Consider the following 21,670-nt stretch of genomic DNA (forward strand, 5'->3'; position numbering starts at 1 on the left):
AGGCACATATATGATACCCAATAATACATGTAAGCAAAACATTCATATACATAAAATTAAAAATAAAAAAAATACCTCTACCAGCTACAACATTCAGGAGAGCAAGCCCTGCACTTTACCAGAGCAGCACAATAGAGCCAACCCTGTTAGCACAGGTATGGGTGAGCCAGCTCTGAAATTGTGAGCATGAGGGAGCTGTCCCCATTACCCATGTTCCTAGTGGTGGCATAGGAAGGGAAGAATTGCCCTCCCCCCAACCCATCAATAACTGAGGCAGGTGGGACAGCTGGCCCTGTGGTCATAAGATTTGGAGAGCCATTCCTGACTCTACCAACTGCAACACTTGGGAGAGCAGGCCCTGCACCTCACCAGGACAGCACAATAGAGCTAACTGTGTTAGTGCAGGTGAGGGTGAACCCGTTCCAAAGTTGTAGAGCAACCCTACAGCTGCTCAGTCCCAGAACCAGGGTTATGACTTGGCTCACCCCAACATCCACTTCATTTATGATCTGCTGGAGCAGGTAAAGGCCCAAAGCTGCAGACCCAAAGCTGCAGGATTTCCACAACACAGTACAACAGCAGGATATCCAAGGAGAGTCCTTTGCAATGAACACTTGCAAGTAAAGATATATGTACAAAGAGGTTTACCGTGTGACTCACTGTGTCACAATGCAGCTTCCATGATGAAATATTTAAAAATTTCCCCTTTTTCTCTTAAATTTTGTCTTAATTGGGGGGGGGGTTGCAGGGGCGGAGGGTGGCTATAAAAGGATGGGGAAATGAATGGGATCAATATACATGATGCAAAAGACACAGAATAAATAAAAAACAGTTTTTTTAAAAAGGAAAATAATACAGTCTTGAATAGCACCTATCATTGTCAAGTTATAGTTTTTCATTTCTGCCTCAATGTTTTCTGGGTACCTACTAAGCCCAATGCATATAAGTCTTCATATTTTATTTGGACATACAGAGCAACATTAACAAGCTGTTGATTCAATTTGAGGGCTAAAATTTGTTGAGATGACTAGGTACCTTGTTTGTGCTATAATTAGGGCCATATGTTAGCACAGCCATAAGAAGCAGTGTTTTTATTCCTTTTACAGTTCAAAAGGGGGCAACTCTCAAGAAGCTGTAATTGCATAACTAAATACAAAATAAAAGCTGAACAATAGCTAAAGAAGTCTCAGCTATGTTAAATATCTGTTTACTTCATTCCCTTTATTTGCAACATGAAGTTTAATGTCTAAAAGCAAAGCACAAATGCATTTGAACATATATCAGACATTGCATAGTCCTGATTTGTAGGAGAAAAAACCTGCACTTGCATACTGAACATAGCAGCAATCCTGTATGCCAAATCAAATTTATAATCAGTATAAGGACAACAATAAGGCCTCAAAAGAAAGCCATTTTCTTTCCATGGAGTAAAAAAAAAAAAAGCAATTAACTCCTAAAAGTGAGAATGTTTGCTGTACTTTGATTTATTCAGTGGTTTTACCTTTGACACTACTTACAAATTTTGTAGGGATATGATAATTTCCCCAAGGTAAATATAAAACACTAAATATCATTTTTCCTACAATGCAATGCACAATACTCTTGAAAATACAGAGGTTCACTCCTTTTTGGAGCTGTTTCTCTAATTCTTGCTGTAGCACTCTGTCAAACCTGTATTCAGTACTCCTTCAAAAGGCTGTAGGCATCTACTGTTTGGCCAACATTTCAAGATCTTCTTGGGAATATGTGTATTATAGTCTCAAATCTTGAAGTAGCTACAGTTCGGCAATATTTACTGAAAATACCTACATTCTAAAGAAGGCAGAACTTTTTAATTTCCTCAGTTTTGACATGTTTTTTATGTCTTATTGTCATGGGTTTCAGAATGTTATTATTCTAACTCCTGACTTTTTCCCGAGGGCATCATATTGTGTTATTAATCACTGCTTAGAAATTTCTTCCATATCAACTTCATGTCTTAACCCTTTAAAAGCATGAGACTAGCCAGGCAGTGGTGGCACGCATGAGCTACAGAGTGAGTTCCAGGACAGCCAGGGCTGCACAGAGAAACCCTACAAAGAAAAATTTTTAAAAAAGAGACTAGGATTCTTCTGGGATCCTTTGAAAACTCATGTCTCTGGGTAGAGGCAGAGGCAGGAACAAGGACTCTTCCATTCATGCAGTTTCTCAGTCATTCATGTTTTAAAAGACTAAAACTCCTAAAGCTCCAAATGTGATGCCTGCTTACAGATCTCACTTATAGAAATTAAATATGTGCAGTGGATTTTGTTCAAGAAAATGCAGATCTATGCTAATTGATATCCCATGGTATGGCTGTGCAATGGTTTATTCAATCAATTACATATTGACATATGGATTGTTCTCAAACTTGTTTGTATAAATAATGCTCAATCAACAACCTTATACATGTGTTACATCAAATCTGTTCAGATGTAGTTTACATTTGACTCTCAGAATTAGGATCTCTGAATCTACCACAACCTGCTCCCTGTCACCACTGTTCTAGCGCTTTTAGCCTCAGTGCAATTTCTATCCATGATTTCTGTGTTGCTGGTCTTCCTACTCCTTCCACGGTGCTATTGGCCCATGTAGTGCCCCAGGAAGATAAGAAAGGACAAGAAAATGATTGGGCACTTGTCTTCCTTCCTTCTTTTTCTGTTTCCCCTTTCCTCTGTTAATATCATTCTCTTTATGTTTTCCTTTCTTTTCCTTTTCCTGGTAAACTGGGAGGACTAAACTCAGGGCCTCATTCATGTTAAGTAAATACTTTACCATCAAGTGACATTCCCAACCCCAACATTACTTGTTTTCTTCAGGGCGTTTGTAAGATCCCAGATCTTGTTCCTCAGGAAACCCTAGCAATGCTCTCTTCACTCCTGCCTTTTTGTGTTTTGGAAAGGTCTTCACTTCATCAAAAAGCATCTTTTACACAACCCCTGAGGCCTTCTTGGATAATTTTCAAATAACCCATGATAAAGTTTTAATGACATCACACATTACAGAAAAGGAATTCAGTTAAACACTGCAGAGGGCCAAGCCCAAAGGTGGAAATTTCCATACTGAGGTAATAGGTCTGCTCTTGTTCCATGAAAAGGAAAGCATTGAGTGCTTCTCTACCAATTTACTCTAAGAACAGGCACAGAGAAGGTATCACATGTTTCTTCAGTTTCTGCTCATATTAAGAAAATCCCTGTACTGTCAAGTGTAATAATAGAAACATGGCTTAGTGTCTGATTAAAGAGTAGCTCATTGTTGTTTTCAATAAACTCACTATTGGTCCAGAATCTTTCTTCTAACTAATTTATCACTTTTTTTTCTTTTCTTTTTTTGCTATGGCCTCTTAACATGTCTTCCTTCTATCTCAGTGCTCATGGCACACTCACTGTCTTGTTATCTATTTTTCTTCAGGACTTCTTCCTCCTATCTTCTTAAACTGTGAGTCATGACCCTACATGGTGTTGCATAACTGAATGTAGGGGTCTCGATAACTAATTCATAATCAAACATATAACGAATCTGAGCTGGTTTTGGAAGCTCTCACCGATGGTACATTACATGAGTTCACCACAGTTCTGAATATGCAACACATGTATTTTGTACTGTGCATTCTGTTATGCCAGCCAACTTCAAAGAATTTGGCCTGAAACACCTTGGCTCAAATTCAAGATTGTTATGAATCATGGTATTTTTACTGTGTATATAAAATTTTCTGCTCTTATGAAAACATAATAGTTTAATTATAGAAAGCAAAGACTTGTTATACTTTCTTACAATAATTCTTCTGCATATAAGTATCAAATTAGCAGGTCTTTGTACTGTATTTATTGTTCCAGAGCTTTTGGCTTTCAAACTTTCTGTTTGAGTTGCTAATGTGAATTTCATAAAGACTTTGAACAGATTTTCCAACATTTTCTGAAATGGTCATAAACATACCTCTGCCACTTTGTAATGTATCATTCTCATTCTCAGTATTGACAACTATAAAATCAAAATACTGATGACCTCTGAAAGACATTGGTATACCCTGCAGTACCAATATTCAGCCAAGGTTTCTTTATGTAAAAATAAAGAGACACATTCATCTTATTAGTATGCAAATTTGCTTTTGTACCCCCAAAGAATTGTTTTAAATTGAATTTCTTTATGATTTTACATCAGTCAATGTTTGAGTTGTCTACCAAAAAATTCCAAAAAAAATTACCTTAGATTGAGTAAAAACTTTGGAGGTAAAAGGGATTAAAAGCAGAAAGGGTTTTTAAAAGACTATCTTAGATATCCTCCTGACCACCCTACACTTGTTTAAAGACTTATTATTTAAAAAATGATGTGATCAGTAGTTCATATGGGCAATGAATTATCTAGGAGTTAACCAGCTGTATGAAGAGTTGTGATTTCATAACTGGTTAATCAGCAAGTATTTGGTGAGGCAAACCTTCCATCCAAAAGACAGAAGCCAGTGGATAAAGCCCTCCCTCCCTTTTTATTGCCCACACTTCCTCAACTTTCAGTTTCCTTCTTCCAACCAGGGAATTCCTGATACAGAGTTGATCAAGCCTTTCCAGGACACACCCTCACAGACAGAGCAATTAACTACACTAACAACTGCCCAACAAGAACACACTTTTGGCTTCCTGTCATTCTCTACTTCAGGACTCAGAACACCTTCTCAATGGAGTTACAGTCTAGACACTCTCTGCCCCAGGCTCTGCTCTTTGATGAAATCAATTTAAGACATAAAAAGAAAAAGCAGAGATGAAGTGAGTCATAGAGTGCTTGCACTCAGATTCTAATTGAGAAGGGCCAATGTTGTGATTTGAATATGAAATAGGCCTCGTAGGCTCATGGTCTAAATGTTCAGTTCCCAGCTGTGGTACTACTTTGAAGTCCAGTGAAGCCTTTAGGAGGAAGGGCTTGGCTGTAGGAAGTGGGGCCCTACGGGTAGGCCTTTCCATATTCTAACTACCTGTTCCTGGCCTGTGCTCTTTACCAAGATGTGAACAGCCTGAGAAGCTGTTCATTCCATCTCATTCTCTCACTGCTGTGATGGACTGAAATATATCTGACACCATGAACCAAAATAAACCCTTCCTCAATTCAGTTGCTCCTGTTCAGTATTTTGTCACCACAACAGGAAATAGTAATATAGCCTAATCAAGAGGAAGGGATCAAACAATGGTGAGCAGGAAGGATTTGGGTCAGGGAGACACCTTTGGCTGAGAAGCATCAAACATCCTTGATTCTGAAAAAACCTAGAGGAAAAAAAATCACCCAAATTAAAAAAAAAAAGCCCATAGACATAGTCCAAAAATGAAAGCCAAAAAGTCTATAAAATCATACTTAAATGCAACAGTTTTCAACAATTGAGAAGACAAAACCAAACAGGAAAATAGATAAAAGATATGACCCTAGAGCTCACAGAAAAAGAAAAGCAGTGAATCTAAAACTTGAAAAATGCTCAATTTCATACACAGTGAAGAAAAAGAAAATTACAGCTATGTTGAAATACCATTCTTTTTTTTTTATCAAGCAAGTAAAAATTCTGGTTTGGAAAGGTACTCTGTAGCAAGCTTGCAGGGAAAAGGAACTCATTCCTTGCTGGTAGAAGTGAAAACTGTTAAAGCCCCTACAGAGACAGGCTTACAATATCTATCCAGCAGAAAAGAAAATGCATTTACAGTTTTCCTTAGCAATCCCACTTCTCAAAATGAAATGTAAATTACATCTGAGAAGATTTGAAAAAAATATACACAAGGTTATTTACTGAGAACAATTTGTACAAACCAAAGCTCCAGAGGCAGCCACATGTTCATCAATGGGGAACTAATTAAAAAAAAACTAGTGTGCAGCCATGTGAGAGCTGTCATATACTCGTTTAAAAAGAATGAGGTAGACAGATGGCTCTGCAGGTAAGAGCATATATTCCCCTTGCAAAGAACTTGAGTTTACTAACACCCACATCAGGCAGCTCGCCACAACTGCCTGTAATTCCAATAACAAGGGATCCAACACCCTCCTTTGAACTCCACAGGCACCTGTGCTCACATGCACACACTTCTACCTAAACACATATACACTCATAATTTAAAGATAATAAAAATAAATCTAAAAGAAAAACAAATGAGGGAGATCTCTGTATTGGTTTAATGTGGTTGCCTTCACAAATTGCTTCAGACTTGGTGATTAAAACAATAAAAATGTATTCTTTCATATCCTAGAAGCCAGAAGTCAAAAACCAAGGTATGAAAGTCTTTTGGAGCCTTGGAGGAGAAAGTGTCCTATACTTCCTTCTTTGCTTCTGGTGGCTGCTTGCAGTCACTGGTACTCATTGTAACTATTAGCCTTCACAAGGTCTTCCTGTCTGGGTCTCAAATCTCCCTCTTTTCTGGTTTAAAGACATTTATAAAGACACTTAGGAATGCTAACCTTAATCCACAGTGATCTTATTTCATGGTCTATACCTTAATTACATCTCAAAAATCTTTATTTCAAATAACATCACATTCAGTCTTCATAAATTGATTCAGATAAATTTTCACATGGTCTCTTCACAGCAACAGACCAGTGACTAAGACTGATCATTAAATCCAAAAAGCAAATGTAGAAGTAGTTATAATATAATATGTATGACTGAAATGAAACATAATAAATACATATGAGGATATGACATATAGTATGCTATTATGCTATGTATGTGTATATAACCACATATATTTTATTTATTTCTTTTTGCTTTATGGTACTGAAGATAGAACCCTGTTGTAGTACTTTCTCGCTGGGACTCCCAGCTCACAAATAATGACACAAAGACTTAAGACTTATTATTAATTATAAAAGACTGGTCTTAGCTTAGGCTTGTTTCTAACTAGTTGTTATAACTTAAATTAACCCATATTTTTAATCTATGTTCTTCCACAAGACTCATTATCTCATCTCCATACTCTCCATCCTGCTTCCTCTGTGTCTGGCTAGTGACTCAATCTTTCTTCTTCCCAGAGTCCTCTCTGTCCCCAGAAGTCTCATCTAACCTCTTTCTGCCTAGCTATTGGCCATTCAGTGCTTTATTAAATCAATCAGAACCTTGGCAAAGACACATCTTCACAGTCTAAACAAATATTCTAAAACAGAACCCTGGGCCTTGCACATGCTAAGCAAATACACTGCAACACACCTGCATCCTTAGCTCTACTATATATGTATTTAAAAGACAGGGTTTTGTTACGCAGTCCAGCATGTGAAATTCTCCTGCCTCAGCCTCCTGGGTGCTAATAACAAGCATGTACCACCATGCTTGGCTATAGTATACTATATTTTATGGAGAAATAAAAATCCATGTATGCCTAAGCACAAGTTTGCACATGCATATATTTTAATCAGTAATACTAGAACAATAAATCAGAAGTAAGTGAATTTCTAACTCGGGGGAAGGAGAAAAACAGATAGTGGAAAGAGATTGCTGTTTCCTTTGGTGCTAAGGCACTAATCCAGGGCCTTGTGCTCGGTAGCCAAGCACTCTACTCCTGAGATAGAGTTTCACCCTTGAACTGAGACTTCTGAGCACACATTTTCACATAGTTTTGGCTTTTGAAGCATGTCACTGTTCTATCTGCTCAAAATTAATCTATCTGTTAAAAACCTTAAAATTGAAAATAAATTTGAACACAGGAATCTGTGTATTAGGTAATATTTTTATTATGAAGAGAAAAGACTTGTTTAGTGTGGAATCTGGAGATCTTTGTCACTACACATAAACCCTCCCCCCACCAAAAAAAGGTCAGCTAACAAATTTTACTTTCATTCTGTAACTTGTTGGGAGTAATTGTATTATTGTTTTAAAATAATGATGTACAAATAAATAATTATAAAGTATTTGTGTTTCTTTCCATGCCAGAGATTTAACTCACATGTGAAAACATATTCTAACACTGCACTAACACCATCACCAACAAATGATCATGTTAACATTATTAGGACCAAGATTTTAGTGTGAAGAAGACTACAAGAAAAAGTACTGTACTTCTACATTTTAGTTGAAAATATCAATAAGAGAAAAACAAAGAAAATCAATAAAACCAAAGCAAGTTCTTTAAAGAGATCAATAAAATTGAATTTTTCCATTTTACCCACGTTAACAAGAATATTGGCATAAATCTATTCATAGTGTCTCCTTTACTAGCCTTTTAATGGCTGTGAGATCCGCAGTGACAAAATCCTCTTTAGTTCTGGCCTTTTATGTCTTCTGACTTTTGAAATTGACCAATTTGCTACATCTTTTTGTTCTACCAGCCAGGAGAGACTCAAAAAATTAATGGAGGCATGTTAAAAGGATAAAGGAGCCAGACTGGGAAAACACTTTCTGATTAAAGTTATGATAGCCAGAGCATTAAAAAAAAATGAGCAAGACAAAGCTGGGCATGGTGGTGTGTGCTTGTAACCTAGCCCTTAGGTAGCTGAGGCAGGAGGATATCAAGTTGGAGGCCATTCAAGGCTGCCTAATGTGACCCAAATGAATAGATAGATAGATAGATAGATAGATAGATAGATAGATAGATAGATAGATAGACAGATAGATAGATGGATGGATGGCTAAATAAATAAATAAAAGTCCCCAATAAAAATAAAACCTTAGTTTTTAACATTATAGGCAATTTTATTCATACTACATATACTGAAAATTAATTGTTAAAAAGAAAGATCTAAACACTATTTTTGCCTTTTCAGTAGGAATTCTAGTTCAAGGGTAATAAAATAGTGTCATCTGTAAAGGCAAGCTCTTATTTCCTGAAGAATGGGTACTCAAATAAATAAAGAAGAAATGATACAATTGAAACAATCTTTATTTTGTTACCCTAGGTAAAATAATTGATTCAGAAAAAAAATCTTAACTGTATGCTTAAAATACTACACCCTATCATTGCATCTCCACGACACCATGGAACAATGGATATTGCAATGTTTCATATATGCCTGTAGGGTGTAGTTCAGTTGCAGAGCATTTGCTTAACATACAAGAGGTCCTGGGTTCAATCCTACCACTTTCTCCACAAAAGAAATTACTCCTCAGGGAACTCACTAACAGAAAATTGTTAACCCTATGACTAAAGTGGTCTAGATTACATGGGACTTTGGTGAAAACTTTGAAATAGACCAAAGATTCCATTCTTAGATGGAAAAGTAGATGATCTATCTTGATTCCTTTGGGTTTCTGGGCCTTTTCTTGCCTTGGACTATATCACAATCATTTAAATGATCGAATGATGCAATCAATTCTTGCTTACAGAAGTAGAAAGTGTCTGGTCATGATGTAGTTGGTTAGGGCCCCATGGATACTGACCAAGTGAAGCCAATTCATTTCAGCCTGCTTGTGTGTCTGCATTTTGAATTTTCTTTTGAACTAATTGTAACATTTCAGTAATTCCCACATGAATTGCTAAGCTAAATAAAACCTTGACACATGTCTATTTTCTATTTGAAAGTCCTGAGTTTACTCTTTACCAAAGCTGTCCTTTTACCCACAGAAATCACCCTAATTTAAGGTGCAAAATTATTATCACTCATCACAGACACATTTCAAAAATGAGCACCCTCATATGATATGGAAAGCATACAACAACACCTACGTAGTATTTCTGAGGAGTGTTTAATCTGCATTTAAATCAAGCTTTTGTATTTAACCTTTCTTTTACACATTAATTGTGACAAAGAAGGCAATTTAAATGCTTCAACAAGAAAACAATGATCTCGAGGCAGAATGCAAAGTATTTTGTAAAATGCTCAATCATTCTTGCCTAAAAGTCAATATTAAGAACTAAGATAAAAGAATGTCTAAGTTTAAAAAGACTGGAGAGACATAATTATAAAAATAGTCAGTCTTTGTATTCTTACTGTAAAAGGAGATATAAAAGGCAATTTTTAAGCAATTGAAGATGTTTGCAAGGGAAATTGGTATTAGATTTTTGTAAAAAATTGTTGCTCATTTTCTTAGGGCTATGGTATCATTACAAATACATCAGAGAAAATGATTTATTTGAAGATTGTTTTGCTTTGAGTGTTTGTCTGCCCCAAATTCATGTGTTGAGATCCTAAACCCCAAGATAATATATAAGGAATTAATTGTATTTAAGAGAATGATTAGATCATGAGGACTCTACACTATAAAAGAACTACAAAAGAGGACCCTTCACACAGTGTGAAGACACACTAAACTGATAGCCCTCTGTGAACCAAGTATCAGGAGGCCCTCCTTTAAGATTCTTCCACTTTGATCTTAGGCTTCTCCACCTCTAGAACTAAGAGAAATAATTTTCTGTGGTTTGTATATCCCTCAAATATGATATTTTATTTATAGGAGAGAAGCACCATGATACATGATTTTTAAAACAGTATGGAGATGAAGCAAATGTGGCAAAAGATTAACAGTTGCTCAAACTAGTTGATAGGTGTAAGGTTATTTGGCTTCCTAATATTTCTATTTTGCTCTATGTTTAAAACATATTGTATTGAATAAAGATTTATGTGAGGAGGCTCCATAGACTTCTCGTTGATAACAATAACAGCTTGGGAAGGTAGCTTTGTATACATTTGGTTTCTTCCCTGCTGGCCACCCTTCGCAGCACCTGTGATGGTTAATATTGATTGTCAAATTGACAAGACCTAGAATGACCTGTGAGATGATCCTCTTGGCATTTCTGGGCTAATTGAAGTGGGAAGACCTACCCTAACTGTTGGTAGCACCATTCCATGGGCTGGGGTCCCATAGTAAATTAGGAAGAAGAGAGCTGAGCATAAGCATCCATTGCTCTCTGCTTCTTGGCTGTGGATGCAATATGAGCAGTGATCTCAAGCTCCCACCATCATGACCTTTCCACCATGATACACAAATCACCCCTTCCTTCCTTAAGTTACCTTTGTCAGGGATTTTGTCACAACAATGAGAAAAGTGACTAGTGAACTGTCCTAACTTCATGGTGGAACTTTAAGAAAGTTACTAGTGATTGACTCATAATATTATCTGTGTTCATTAACAACCTTTTAAAGTTATTACTCCATGAAACAGAAAAATAGTGGTTACAGAAGGAAGTCTATTAGTTCATCAATACCAACTAATTAAATATGAATTATATTAAATTAGACAAAAATGCATATAAAAAGTTGAGCCACAGTGCTCCCCAAGTCAAATAAATCAAATATTGCTCATTAGCTTAGTATCTGTACTATAAGCGAACCTGACATTTTTACTAGAGAAAAATATAGGCATTGAGACATCAAACTTCACATCTATTAGCAGAACAAAGGTTAGAAATAAGGTATGCTTACTACTTCACTTCTCAACCAGTAAGCTTACTGAGGGAACATTTAGATATGTTACACAGATAGAAATATTTAGTTGTCATGATAACTGGGGGTTGCTAATAGCATTTAGTACCTAGGGGGATCAAAAATAAGAGGAAATGATGTTGGGAAATGCAAAATGCATTTAGCCCAACTTCAAAAGTCCCCATAGTTTTTCAAAGTTCAAAGTTAATCCTGGGACTCAAGGCAATCTCTTTATTGTAACTCATTTAAATTCAAAAAGCAAATTTTATACTTCCTGGTGCCCCTTTTCTCTTCAAACTTATGTTTTGTATTTCTTTCTGACCTGCTTGATCTTTTTTGTTATAGATATGCATAAGAGTGGTCACTAAAAACCATGAAACGAGGTCAATATTATGCTGCCGTGAAATCTCCTCAGCAAAAGAAATTAGTACATTACTTTTCAATTTAGTTTCAGATTCTTAGCACAAGGGCAGAAAGCAGCCATATTCTTTGCCAAAGCATCACAAGATGATCTCTAGCCCTGTTGCTTAATACTGTGACCCTTTGAAATCTCTTGAGCTGGGCCTCCAAGGGCTACATAGCTCTCAGCACTACTGTTTTCCAAGATGGCCCATTGGACCCAACTTAAAGCATTCAACTACTTTTGAGTCAAAAAGTTCCAAAGTCTTCAACATTTCTTCATAAGAGCCAGCACAGTCAATTCTGTCACAGTAACAGACCACTTCCTGGTATCAACTTCTTACTTATAATTTAGTTATAAGTATGCATACATATACATATATATATATATATCATATATTTACTATATAGCTTAGTTACTTTTCTATTCCTTTGATAAAACACCACAACCAAGGCAACTTATAAAAGAAAGCATTTAATTGGGCTCATGGTTCCAGAGAGTCCACAATAGCAGAGCAAAGCCATAGTAGCAGGAACAGCTGAGAGCTCAAATCTTGATCAAAAAGCAAGAGGCTGAGAGAAAACACTAGGAATATAATGAGTCTTTTGACATCTCAAAGCCAGTTCCTAGTGACACACCCCCAACAAGGCCATGCCTTCTAATGCTTCCCAAAATGTTCCACCAACTAGAAGCCAAGTATTTAAACACATTAGCCTATGAGAGCCATACTCATTTAAACCACCACAGGATGGATAGGATCAAAATACATTGTTTTCATAGATACAATTCTCAAATAATAAATGAAAATATTTTATTCTTAGAAAGGGCATTTTTGCATGGGCTAATGGCATAGCTCAGTGAAGAGGAGTTGAGTAGCAAGCCCAAGGCCATTATTTCCATCCCCAGGCCTGCCAAAAATATAAATGAACCAACAAAACACTTCACATAAAATATGTTTATGTTTATGTAAGCTATGAAGCAAAACTAGAATGAACTGAACTACTTTACTAGGGAGCAAAAGTCCCCATTCTCAATTAATCACAATAGACAAACACAGTGAACTTGATTTATTAAAATGATCGAACCTCCTTTTCCTGTTTTTCAAAGTCAGAATACTGCAAGAGAAAAGGGAATAACAATTACTTAAGCACCAATACTATTACCACATAAGACAAATCTAATGAGCAATTTGTCCAAGACCAACTCAGTGAGAAGAGTGTATAAGACCTTTTGATGGAAACCTATGACTGTTCTGTAAATTGCAGACCTTCTGTACTCTCAGGAGTAATATAGTGGTCACATTTTGCATTTATCTTGCTAATCAGTGTTCAGTTGATTTGCTTCCATTTACTTTGTAGGTAAAAACATGGAAAAAGAGAATGTATAATGTTCTAGAATATACTCAGTGGTCCTATTGATTTATCTCTCAGCTGAGTAGCTGCTATGTATCATACTCCAGGTCTAGCTGGATAGTAGGTACTAGAGATAAACTGTCCTGACTTCATTAAGGCATTTGACAGTTTCATGATGTAGACAAAATTCAGAAATATCAGTGACATTTAAGAAAAATTTGTTATTGGTTAATGATACTCAAATTGTTTTAGTTAGTAGAGCATTATCAGTTAGGATAGAAATAGCTAAAATTGGATTAATAAATTCAATGTACAGCCCCATATTAGGTTTAATTAAACCTGAAAAGCTGGAATTGGAAAAGACCAGGCAGTTTGTATTTAAAGAAAATTAAGAATGATATTTCCACACAAGATCAACTTCACAGACCAGTTTGATGTGGCCCTTAAAGCTCACCTTCAACCCAAGACTCATTAAGTCAAGTATCAGGATCACTGATTTGGGCTGGAAGGTGGCTCAGTTGGTAAAATACTTGTTTGTCAAGTGTGTGGAGCTGAATTCAAGCCTCAGAAGCAATATAAAAATGCCAGGCATTTGAGCATGCACTATAATCCCAGCTCTGGGGACACAGAGACAGGAGGATCCCTGGGACTCACTGACCAGACAGCATAGCCTGTTTGGTGAACTTCAGCCAATGAAAGTCTGTCCCAAGGTAAGTGGATGGGCTACCTAAAGGTGGCACCTGAGTTTGTTTTGCACCCTTCTCCACACATGTACACACACACACACACACACACACACACACACACACACACACACAGCTCAATGATAGACTGCCTACCTAGCATGCACAGAACCTGGGTTCCATCTCTAAGACTGTAAAAAAAAGTGAAATATATCATAAAAGGGGTAGGGAAAAAAAGTCAGACCCACATGCTAGCAGAGTTTTAAAGAGCCCCTTGGATGACTGATCCTTGAGGGAAAACTCACAAAGAAATAGTTGTTGGCCCTTTAAATGATAGTTAGCCTTTTCCACATTGTTTTCAGGTTTTATAGACACCAAAAAATAGAAGACTGTGCAGAATGAAATAAAATAGTCAAGGAGTCCAGAACATAATTAGGGATAAAGATAGCTTAGCTTCTACCTGAGTGGAATTACAGACTACTGGGTATCCAAACTGTTGGCCCATGGTTTGAACATCAAAAGGTATGGCTTTATATCTAGTTTCTTGAGTTCTTTATATATTTTACAGATCAGCCCTCTGTCAGATGTGGAGTTGGTGAAGATCTTTTCCCATTCTGTAGGCTGTTGTTTGTCTTATTTTCTGTGTCCTTTGCCTTACAGAATCTTCTCAGTGTCAGGAGGTCCCATTTATTAATTGTTGCTTTCAGTGTCTGTGCTACTGGTGTTGTATTTAAGAAGTGGTCTCTTATGCCAATGTGGTATATATACACAATGGAGTATTACTCAGCAGTAAAAAACAAAGACATCCTGAAATTTGCGCAGGTAAATGCATGGAACTAGAAGATATCATCCTGAGTGAGATAACCCAGACTCCAAAAGACAAATATGGTATGTACTCATTCATAAGTGAATACTATATGTAAAGCAAAGATAATCAGACTACAACCCATACCTCCAGAGAAGCTAGGAAACAAGGAAGACCCTAAGAAGGATGCATGGATTGCCTTGGGAAGGGGAAATAGATGAGATCTCCATGAGTAAACTAGGGATTGGGGGGGCATAGAGGTGAGGGGATGGGGATAACGTGAGGGAATGGGAAGGTCGAGCTGGGGGAGGGACGGAGTGGGAGAGCAATGAAAGAGATATCTTGACAAAGGGAGATCTTATGGGGTTAGGGAGAAACCTGGTGCTAGGAAAATTCCCAGGAATCCACAAGGATGACCCCAGCTTAGACTGCTAGCAATAGTGGAGAGGGTGCCTGAACTGGCTTACCCTGGCAATCAGATTGGCAAATACCCTAACTGTCATCATAGAGCCTTCATCCAGTAACTGATGGAAGCAGATGCAGAAATCCACAGCCAAGCACCAGGCTGAGCTCCTGGAGTTCAGTCAAAGAGAGGGAAGAGGAATTATATGAGTAAGGGGCATCAAGATCATGATGGGGAAATCTACAGAGACAACTGAACCAAGCTTGTATGAACTCACAAACTTTAGACCAACAGCTGTGGAACCTGCGTGGGACCAGACTAGGCCCTCTGCATAAGGGAGACAGTTGTGTAACTTGGTCTATTGGAAGGGCCCCTTGGCATTGGGATCAGGATCTATCCCTGGTGAATGAACTGGCCTTCTGGAGCCCATTGCCTATGGTGAGACGCCTTGCTCAGCCTTGATGCAGTGGGGAGGGGCTTGGTCCTGCCTCAACTGAATGTACCAGGCTTTGCTGACTCCCCATGGGAGCCTCTAAACTTTTGGAGGAGAGGATGGGGTATGGGTTGGGGGTAGGCTGGGAGGAGCGGGGGGGGGGGAATGAGAGAGAAGGAGATCTGTGATTGGTATGTAAAATGAATAAAAAAATTCTTTTTTAAAAAGGGTATGGCTTTAGGGTCTCCCGTGAACAAAGTAGTTATAAAAAAGTGGGAGAAGGTACCCTGTGTACTCCCTTACATTGAGGAACACAAATCACTGAAATCATATGTCTTGGTCTTGAACCTCTAATAAGCAAATACAACCTGAAGGCAAAACCTGCCTTCTGATTTCAGTTCAAGCCACAAGATACAGCCAAATTCCTACCTTTGCTTTGGTGACTTTTCAGCTGTAATAAAGTAAATTACCATAGTAACAATGCTTTGTGCAATTAAAAATGAAAAATAATCTCTTTACAATATCTAAGAGAATTTGGCAATTTACAAAATTGTACATTTCTGTCAGATTAGTCCTGAGCCATTGATTTTGACTCAAAATCTTATAGAAAATTCAAAGACAATTTTACTAAGTGTATTAACAATGTTGAAATGTTTAAAAGTCAAAATTCAGCAGAATTACAGGCTTGAGTTATCTTCACCATAATCATTTAATTGGTACAATTTTGTTTGTTAGGATTATTCTTATGGCTTGTCAGGCATTTGAAAGGCTTGAAAAGTTCAAATTTATTAAATTTATGAGTATACTTTGAAAAGTGGAATTAAGTAACTTTATAAATAGGATTAATTGTTTAAAGTGAATTTAATCTGTTTGAATTATGCTGACTATTAATCAAGGAACAAGTGAGAGTAATTGCCCTTACTTTATACAGTAATTATAAGATTTATAAATAGTACACCAATAATATTCATAAATCTTATTTAACTTTGAGAAAATTGAATATGTGAGTTTAGAAAAGCATATTAATATGAAACTCATGCAAGCATAGATAGTTCAAGAGTCCTAAAGTCTTTAACAAACTTTAGTTGACATGGCTCTTGATGTCATACCCTGGGACAATATCCTCACCTATAAAGTTCCTAGTTTTTCTGTAGAATATTAAATTATATACTGTCTCTTGGTCATTTAGTCTAGCATCTATTATAAAATTCTTTATCATGGATCTTTCTCCATTTTGAATATCTTAGGAATGTGGATTTAAGAATGTGGATCCATTCTGTCAGGGAAGAAGAAACCAAAACACAATTCAGTGGCAAAGAGAGGTGCAAGTTTCACAGAGTTGGCAACTAACAGAGTCACAGGTTCTGGGTATTGTCCCACACTTTCTATTGAACACTTTCTATACACTATATTCTTCTTCACAATATACGGGTACCACTAAATTTATACCAGAGAAGCACGGCCACAAGTAATGAGATTTCCTTTCAGGACAAGGGCTTCTGATGCAGAGTTGTACAGTTGTTTTCCGTGGTGCTAAGGATGGACTCTAGAGCCCTCACATATGCTTTGCCAGTGCTTTACACTGAGTACATCCCTGGCTGGTGTTGTAAAGTTTAGACAGTACAGCTCTTGCTTCTGCTTCTGATGTTGGGCCTCAAGGAAACCTTTGCATCACTTTGGAAAGGAAAATGACATGAAGTGAACAAGAACATAAATGTATTGCAACCTCCATTTGTCTCTCATCAGAACTACTCATATTAGTCACATGGATAGCACATTGGAACACACACTAGTCTCTCATTGGGCAAGCCTGAAACTTCAAAGGTGTGGGTGACTTGAAGAAGCTGGTGGGCTTCACCATGGAAATTCACACAGGGTTCACCCAGCATTCAGAGATGTTGAGGAAGGGCCAGCCAGTGCCAGAAAAGTTTCAGTCCCAACTGCTGCTGCTCACAAACAACGCATGTTAGACAGTTTGTTATGACTCAATGGAACTGCATTGGAACTAGATGTCTGCTCTCCTTCCTGCCTTACTTCCGCCTCCAGCTTCTCCCCTTGCCAGTCCTAACCCAGAACCAACAAAGGAAGTGAATTCTGGAAGTCTCAGAGCCAACTCAGCTAAGTTAACAGAATGCAAAATCATCACTGTGCTTTCAAACTTGTTATACAAGGAAACAAATTGGTTTAGAATGCTAAATAACTCCCATTATGGTACATGGTGGCAAGTGGGAGAGCTGAAACATAAGCAAAAGCAGTTTAGCCCAGAACCAGGATCTTAGGCACTGCCCTCTGTTGACTGACCCTAATGTATAAAACTAGGAATTTCAGCTTCATGGAAAAATGACTAACAGTCTGAGCTTGCCCACGTTGGAACATGATGCCTTGTCAAGCCGAGGAATCCCTGCCCTAGATGCGGTTCAAACACAGGCTGGGTGGCCATCTGTTAGAAACGTCAAACAAGAGGGTACCCACTGGGAGAGCAATGAGCTAAGTGGTTACTAATAGTACTTGCCACTCTGGGATTCTGTGTTTCTAGAATATACAGTTTAGAACAAGGGTTGAAACTCACATTGTATATGGAACATAACAGAAAGATGCAGACAGAACCACTCCAGGTTGGGCTGGAAAGAGACTTAGGCAAGATACACCCAGTAGTTGTAAACTCTCAGTGAGAAAAAAAAATATGGTCAACACAAAATACTATTTCACATATTTTATACCATATAGTCAGCTCTTTAGTGGTGATTCTTTTTTCCATTAATTGCTTTGATATCCCTGGATTGATAGGATATTTTGTTGTATAGATTCAGTCTTTCAAAGACTTGTGGAAAGACTGCAAATTAAGGTTCACAACATAGACTCTAAAATGGAAGTTTAACCAGTTGAGGACATGACAAAAAGTTTAAAGCAAATATCCCACCATTTCAAACTGCTCCAAAAAGAATCTTCACATTTGAAACTCTGCCAACATAAATACTTAACAACGAACCTTATGTCTTAGTTACAGTTTTTAAAAATTAAAGGAAAAAGACTTGTCCAATGTTTCTGTGGCAGATGCATTCTGGTATCATTCCAAAGTAGATATTAGAATGATTTTCTTTTTTCCCCTCAAGTTCTACACAAGCTGGTTAACCAGTTATACAAAATGGGGGCCATGGAAGGTGAAAATAAAGATACTGCTGATTCCCCACCAAGAAAATGACAATCTGTAAAATTGCAGATTAACATTTAAAAACTCAAAGCTAATAAATGGGAAAGAGAGGGGTCTCTTCTCCTTACTTCCTATTTAGGAGACTGAGTGAATGGAGCGCCATCTCAAAAAGCAAAACAAACAAACAAACAAAAAACAAACAACAAAAAAGAAAGCGCCATGGTTGTTAGCCTTCTTGTAGGGGTTAGCCAAATGGGGAGCACCAGAAGATCAGAGGGGAGAAGAGGAGTCAAATTACAGCATTGATTCTCCTAGTGTTCTACTTATGATGTCATCTTGCCTTACAAAAGGCGGGGCTCAGGGGACCAAACAAACAAAAAACCCATGTTCTTTTCAAGAATATTTTTCCTCTCTCTCCCTCCCTCCCACTTCCTCTTCCTTTTTCCTTCTCTTCTTTATCCCAACCAGCCTTTAGGAGTACTAAAATCTCTCCATGGTTAAGAGCCCCAAAGTACTGGTTTATTTACTTCTTACAGCAAGCATTTATTTTCACTCTGAACGTGGAACCCCAAAACTCATGCCACTGAGCTATACTTCCAGGCTGAATTATCTTAACCAGAGAATGACTTCTCTCTTCAACTGGGCCCACAACTGATGATAAATAAGCACACAAAGTCACTAAATTGCTTGAAATGTCATGTCCACTATTTTCAGACAGGTATAAACTGGGTTTTTACATTCTGCTTCCAAAATGTCAAATTACCAGTGAGATTTTATGCTCAAGGGCTTAATGTTAACAGCTCAGGCTATAGAGCCAGAAGAAGATCTAGGTTGAATCTCAGTTCCAACTTTTATCTGTTGTGTGCATTGGGATAAAATATTTTATTCACTGATTTCATCTCCTTAGCAGAAGTGTCCCTAGGGGAACATTTGAAATTTTTTGGAGATACTTTTGTTGTACCAGCTGGAAAAGGAAGGTTGCTACTGACATTCGGTCATGCGTAGAGGTTAGAGAGACTACTAAATGTCCTGTGATGTTTAGAACAACTCTCCACCACAAAGAACTGTATGATATGAAATGTCAACAGTACTAACCGAGAAATTCAGATGTAGCCTTTCTGTGTCTGTTTCCTAATCTATAATGTGGATGTAGTACTAGCACATACCAAAAGACTATCTGAGGATTTGGGGAGCTAATCCATGGAAAAAATATTCAGAACAATGGCTAATATATAACATGTACTTAATAAATGTAAGCTGACATCATGATATTCATCATCATCACAAGGCTAAGAGCTCATAGCTCATAAACATGCAGGCAGTTAGTCATTCATTCTGTTAGATCATTCCACTAAAGCAGAATGAAAGGAGAAATCTCATCTGTCTTTATTCTTTTGTATTGTCAGCACCTTAGCATAGCAACCATTTTATTTGTTCATATTGCATGTGACCACTATTATCTCATGAATAAAATAATGACTATACTGCAGCTATTAGAGTTCTTAGCACATAGTAAGTACACAACAGTGGTGGTATCTTCAGTGGTTAATGTACTGCATGATGGTGCATCTTTTCCACCTGAAGATAAGGACCTGTGGATATTTTGTTTCATATTTTTTGCTCAAATCTTTTTAATTTTGCTCAACAACTGTGGTAATAAACATTTCCCACAACCACTGGCATTTGAACACTTGGTCTCCCAGTTGTTGACACTGCTTGGGGAAGTTTAGGGTGTACATCCTTGTGACAAGCATCTGAAGTGCTGGGTGAATGTGTTTTGTTGACATGGGAGTGGCAACACCTTTCCTGAATGAAGTTCAGAGTGATGGCAAAGCCCTTCTCTGGTCCAAGTACAAGTGTTTACAATTGACCAGTGTGTGCAAAAAACAGCAAAAGCATCCTCCTCCTCCTCCCGGACAACCTTAATTGAGACTGCTCCCCTACAGAGACCTTCTACTGAGACTAGCTAACTCCTCCTCTTTGTACTATATACAATGAACTTGCTGAGTTTCTGAGTTTCAGGGTATCATAGTAGGTGCCCTCCTTGGGAATGAACACTGCCTACCTGATTCCAGCTTTTTTGTATGTGTGGTGGTTTGAAAGAAAATGGTTTCTGTGCTAGCTAGCTAGTCTTATGTCAATTTAATACAAGCTGGAGTTATCTGAAAGGAGGGAACCTCAATTGAGAAAATACCCCATAAGATCCAGCTATAGGGAATCTTCTTAATTGGTGATGGGGGAGGGCCCAGCCCATTGTGAGTGGTTCCACACCTGTGCTGGTTCTGGGTTCTATAAGAAAGCAGGTTGTGCAAGCCAGTAAGCACCTTCCTTCCATGGCCACTGTATCAGCTCATGACTGTAGGTTTCTGCCCTGTTTGAGTTCCTGTCCTGACTTCTTTCAGTGATGGACTACAATGTGAAAGTGTAAACCAAATAAACCCTTTCCTTGTTAACTTGCTTTTGGTCATGAGGTTTCATCATAGCAACAGTAACCCTAATTAAGACAGCCCCCATAAGCTCATATGTTTGACCACTTGGTCTCCAGTTAGTAGAACTGTTTGAGAAGGATTAGGGGGTGTGGTTTTGTTGAAGAAAGTGTGTTACTGGGAGTGGGCTTTGAGGTTTCAAATGCTCATGCCAGGCCCAGTCTCACTCTCTTCTCTGCCTGCTGTTTGTAGATCAGGGTATAAAGTATGTAAATAAAACTCTAAACAGTCTTATTAAATAAGAAACACAGAGCCAAATAAATACAGAGGTAAAAGCCTAAGAGATCTGAGCACTAGTGAAGAGCTAAGACTACCTTTAGCTTACCACTCATTGCTGTCCTTCCCCTGAGAGAGACCTTCTTCCTGTGTGTCTTGTGTCTTATTACTTTCCTGTTCTGCCTTCTCATTGGCTCTAAGCCCAGCCACATGACTTCTTTATCACTGCCTGTCTATACAGACCTCTTGGTCTCTATGGTTGGTACTGAGATTAAAGACTCGGATCACCAAGCTCCACTGTGTCCTTGACCACACAGAGACTCTGACTGCCATGTGATCAGATTAAGGGCATGGGCTACCACCACCTGACTGCAGTACCTAGCTTGCTAATGACCAGGCAAACTTTA

This window comes from Onychomys torridus, chromosome X (assembly GCF_903995425.1).
Source record: "Onychomys torridus chromosome X, mOncTor1.1, whole genome shotgun sequence".
NCBI classification, from domain to species: Eukaryota; Metazoa; Chordata; class Mammalia; order Rodentia; family Cricetidae; genus Onychomys; species Onychomys torridus.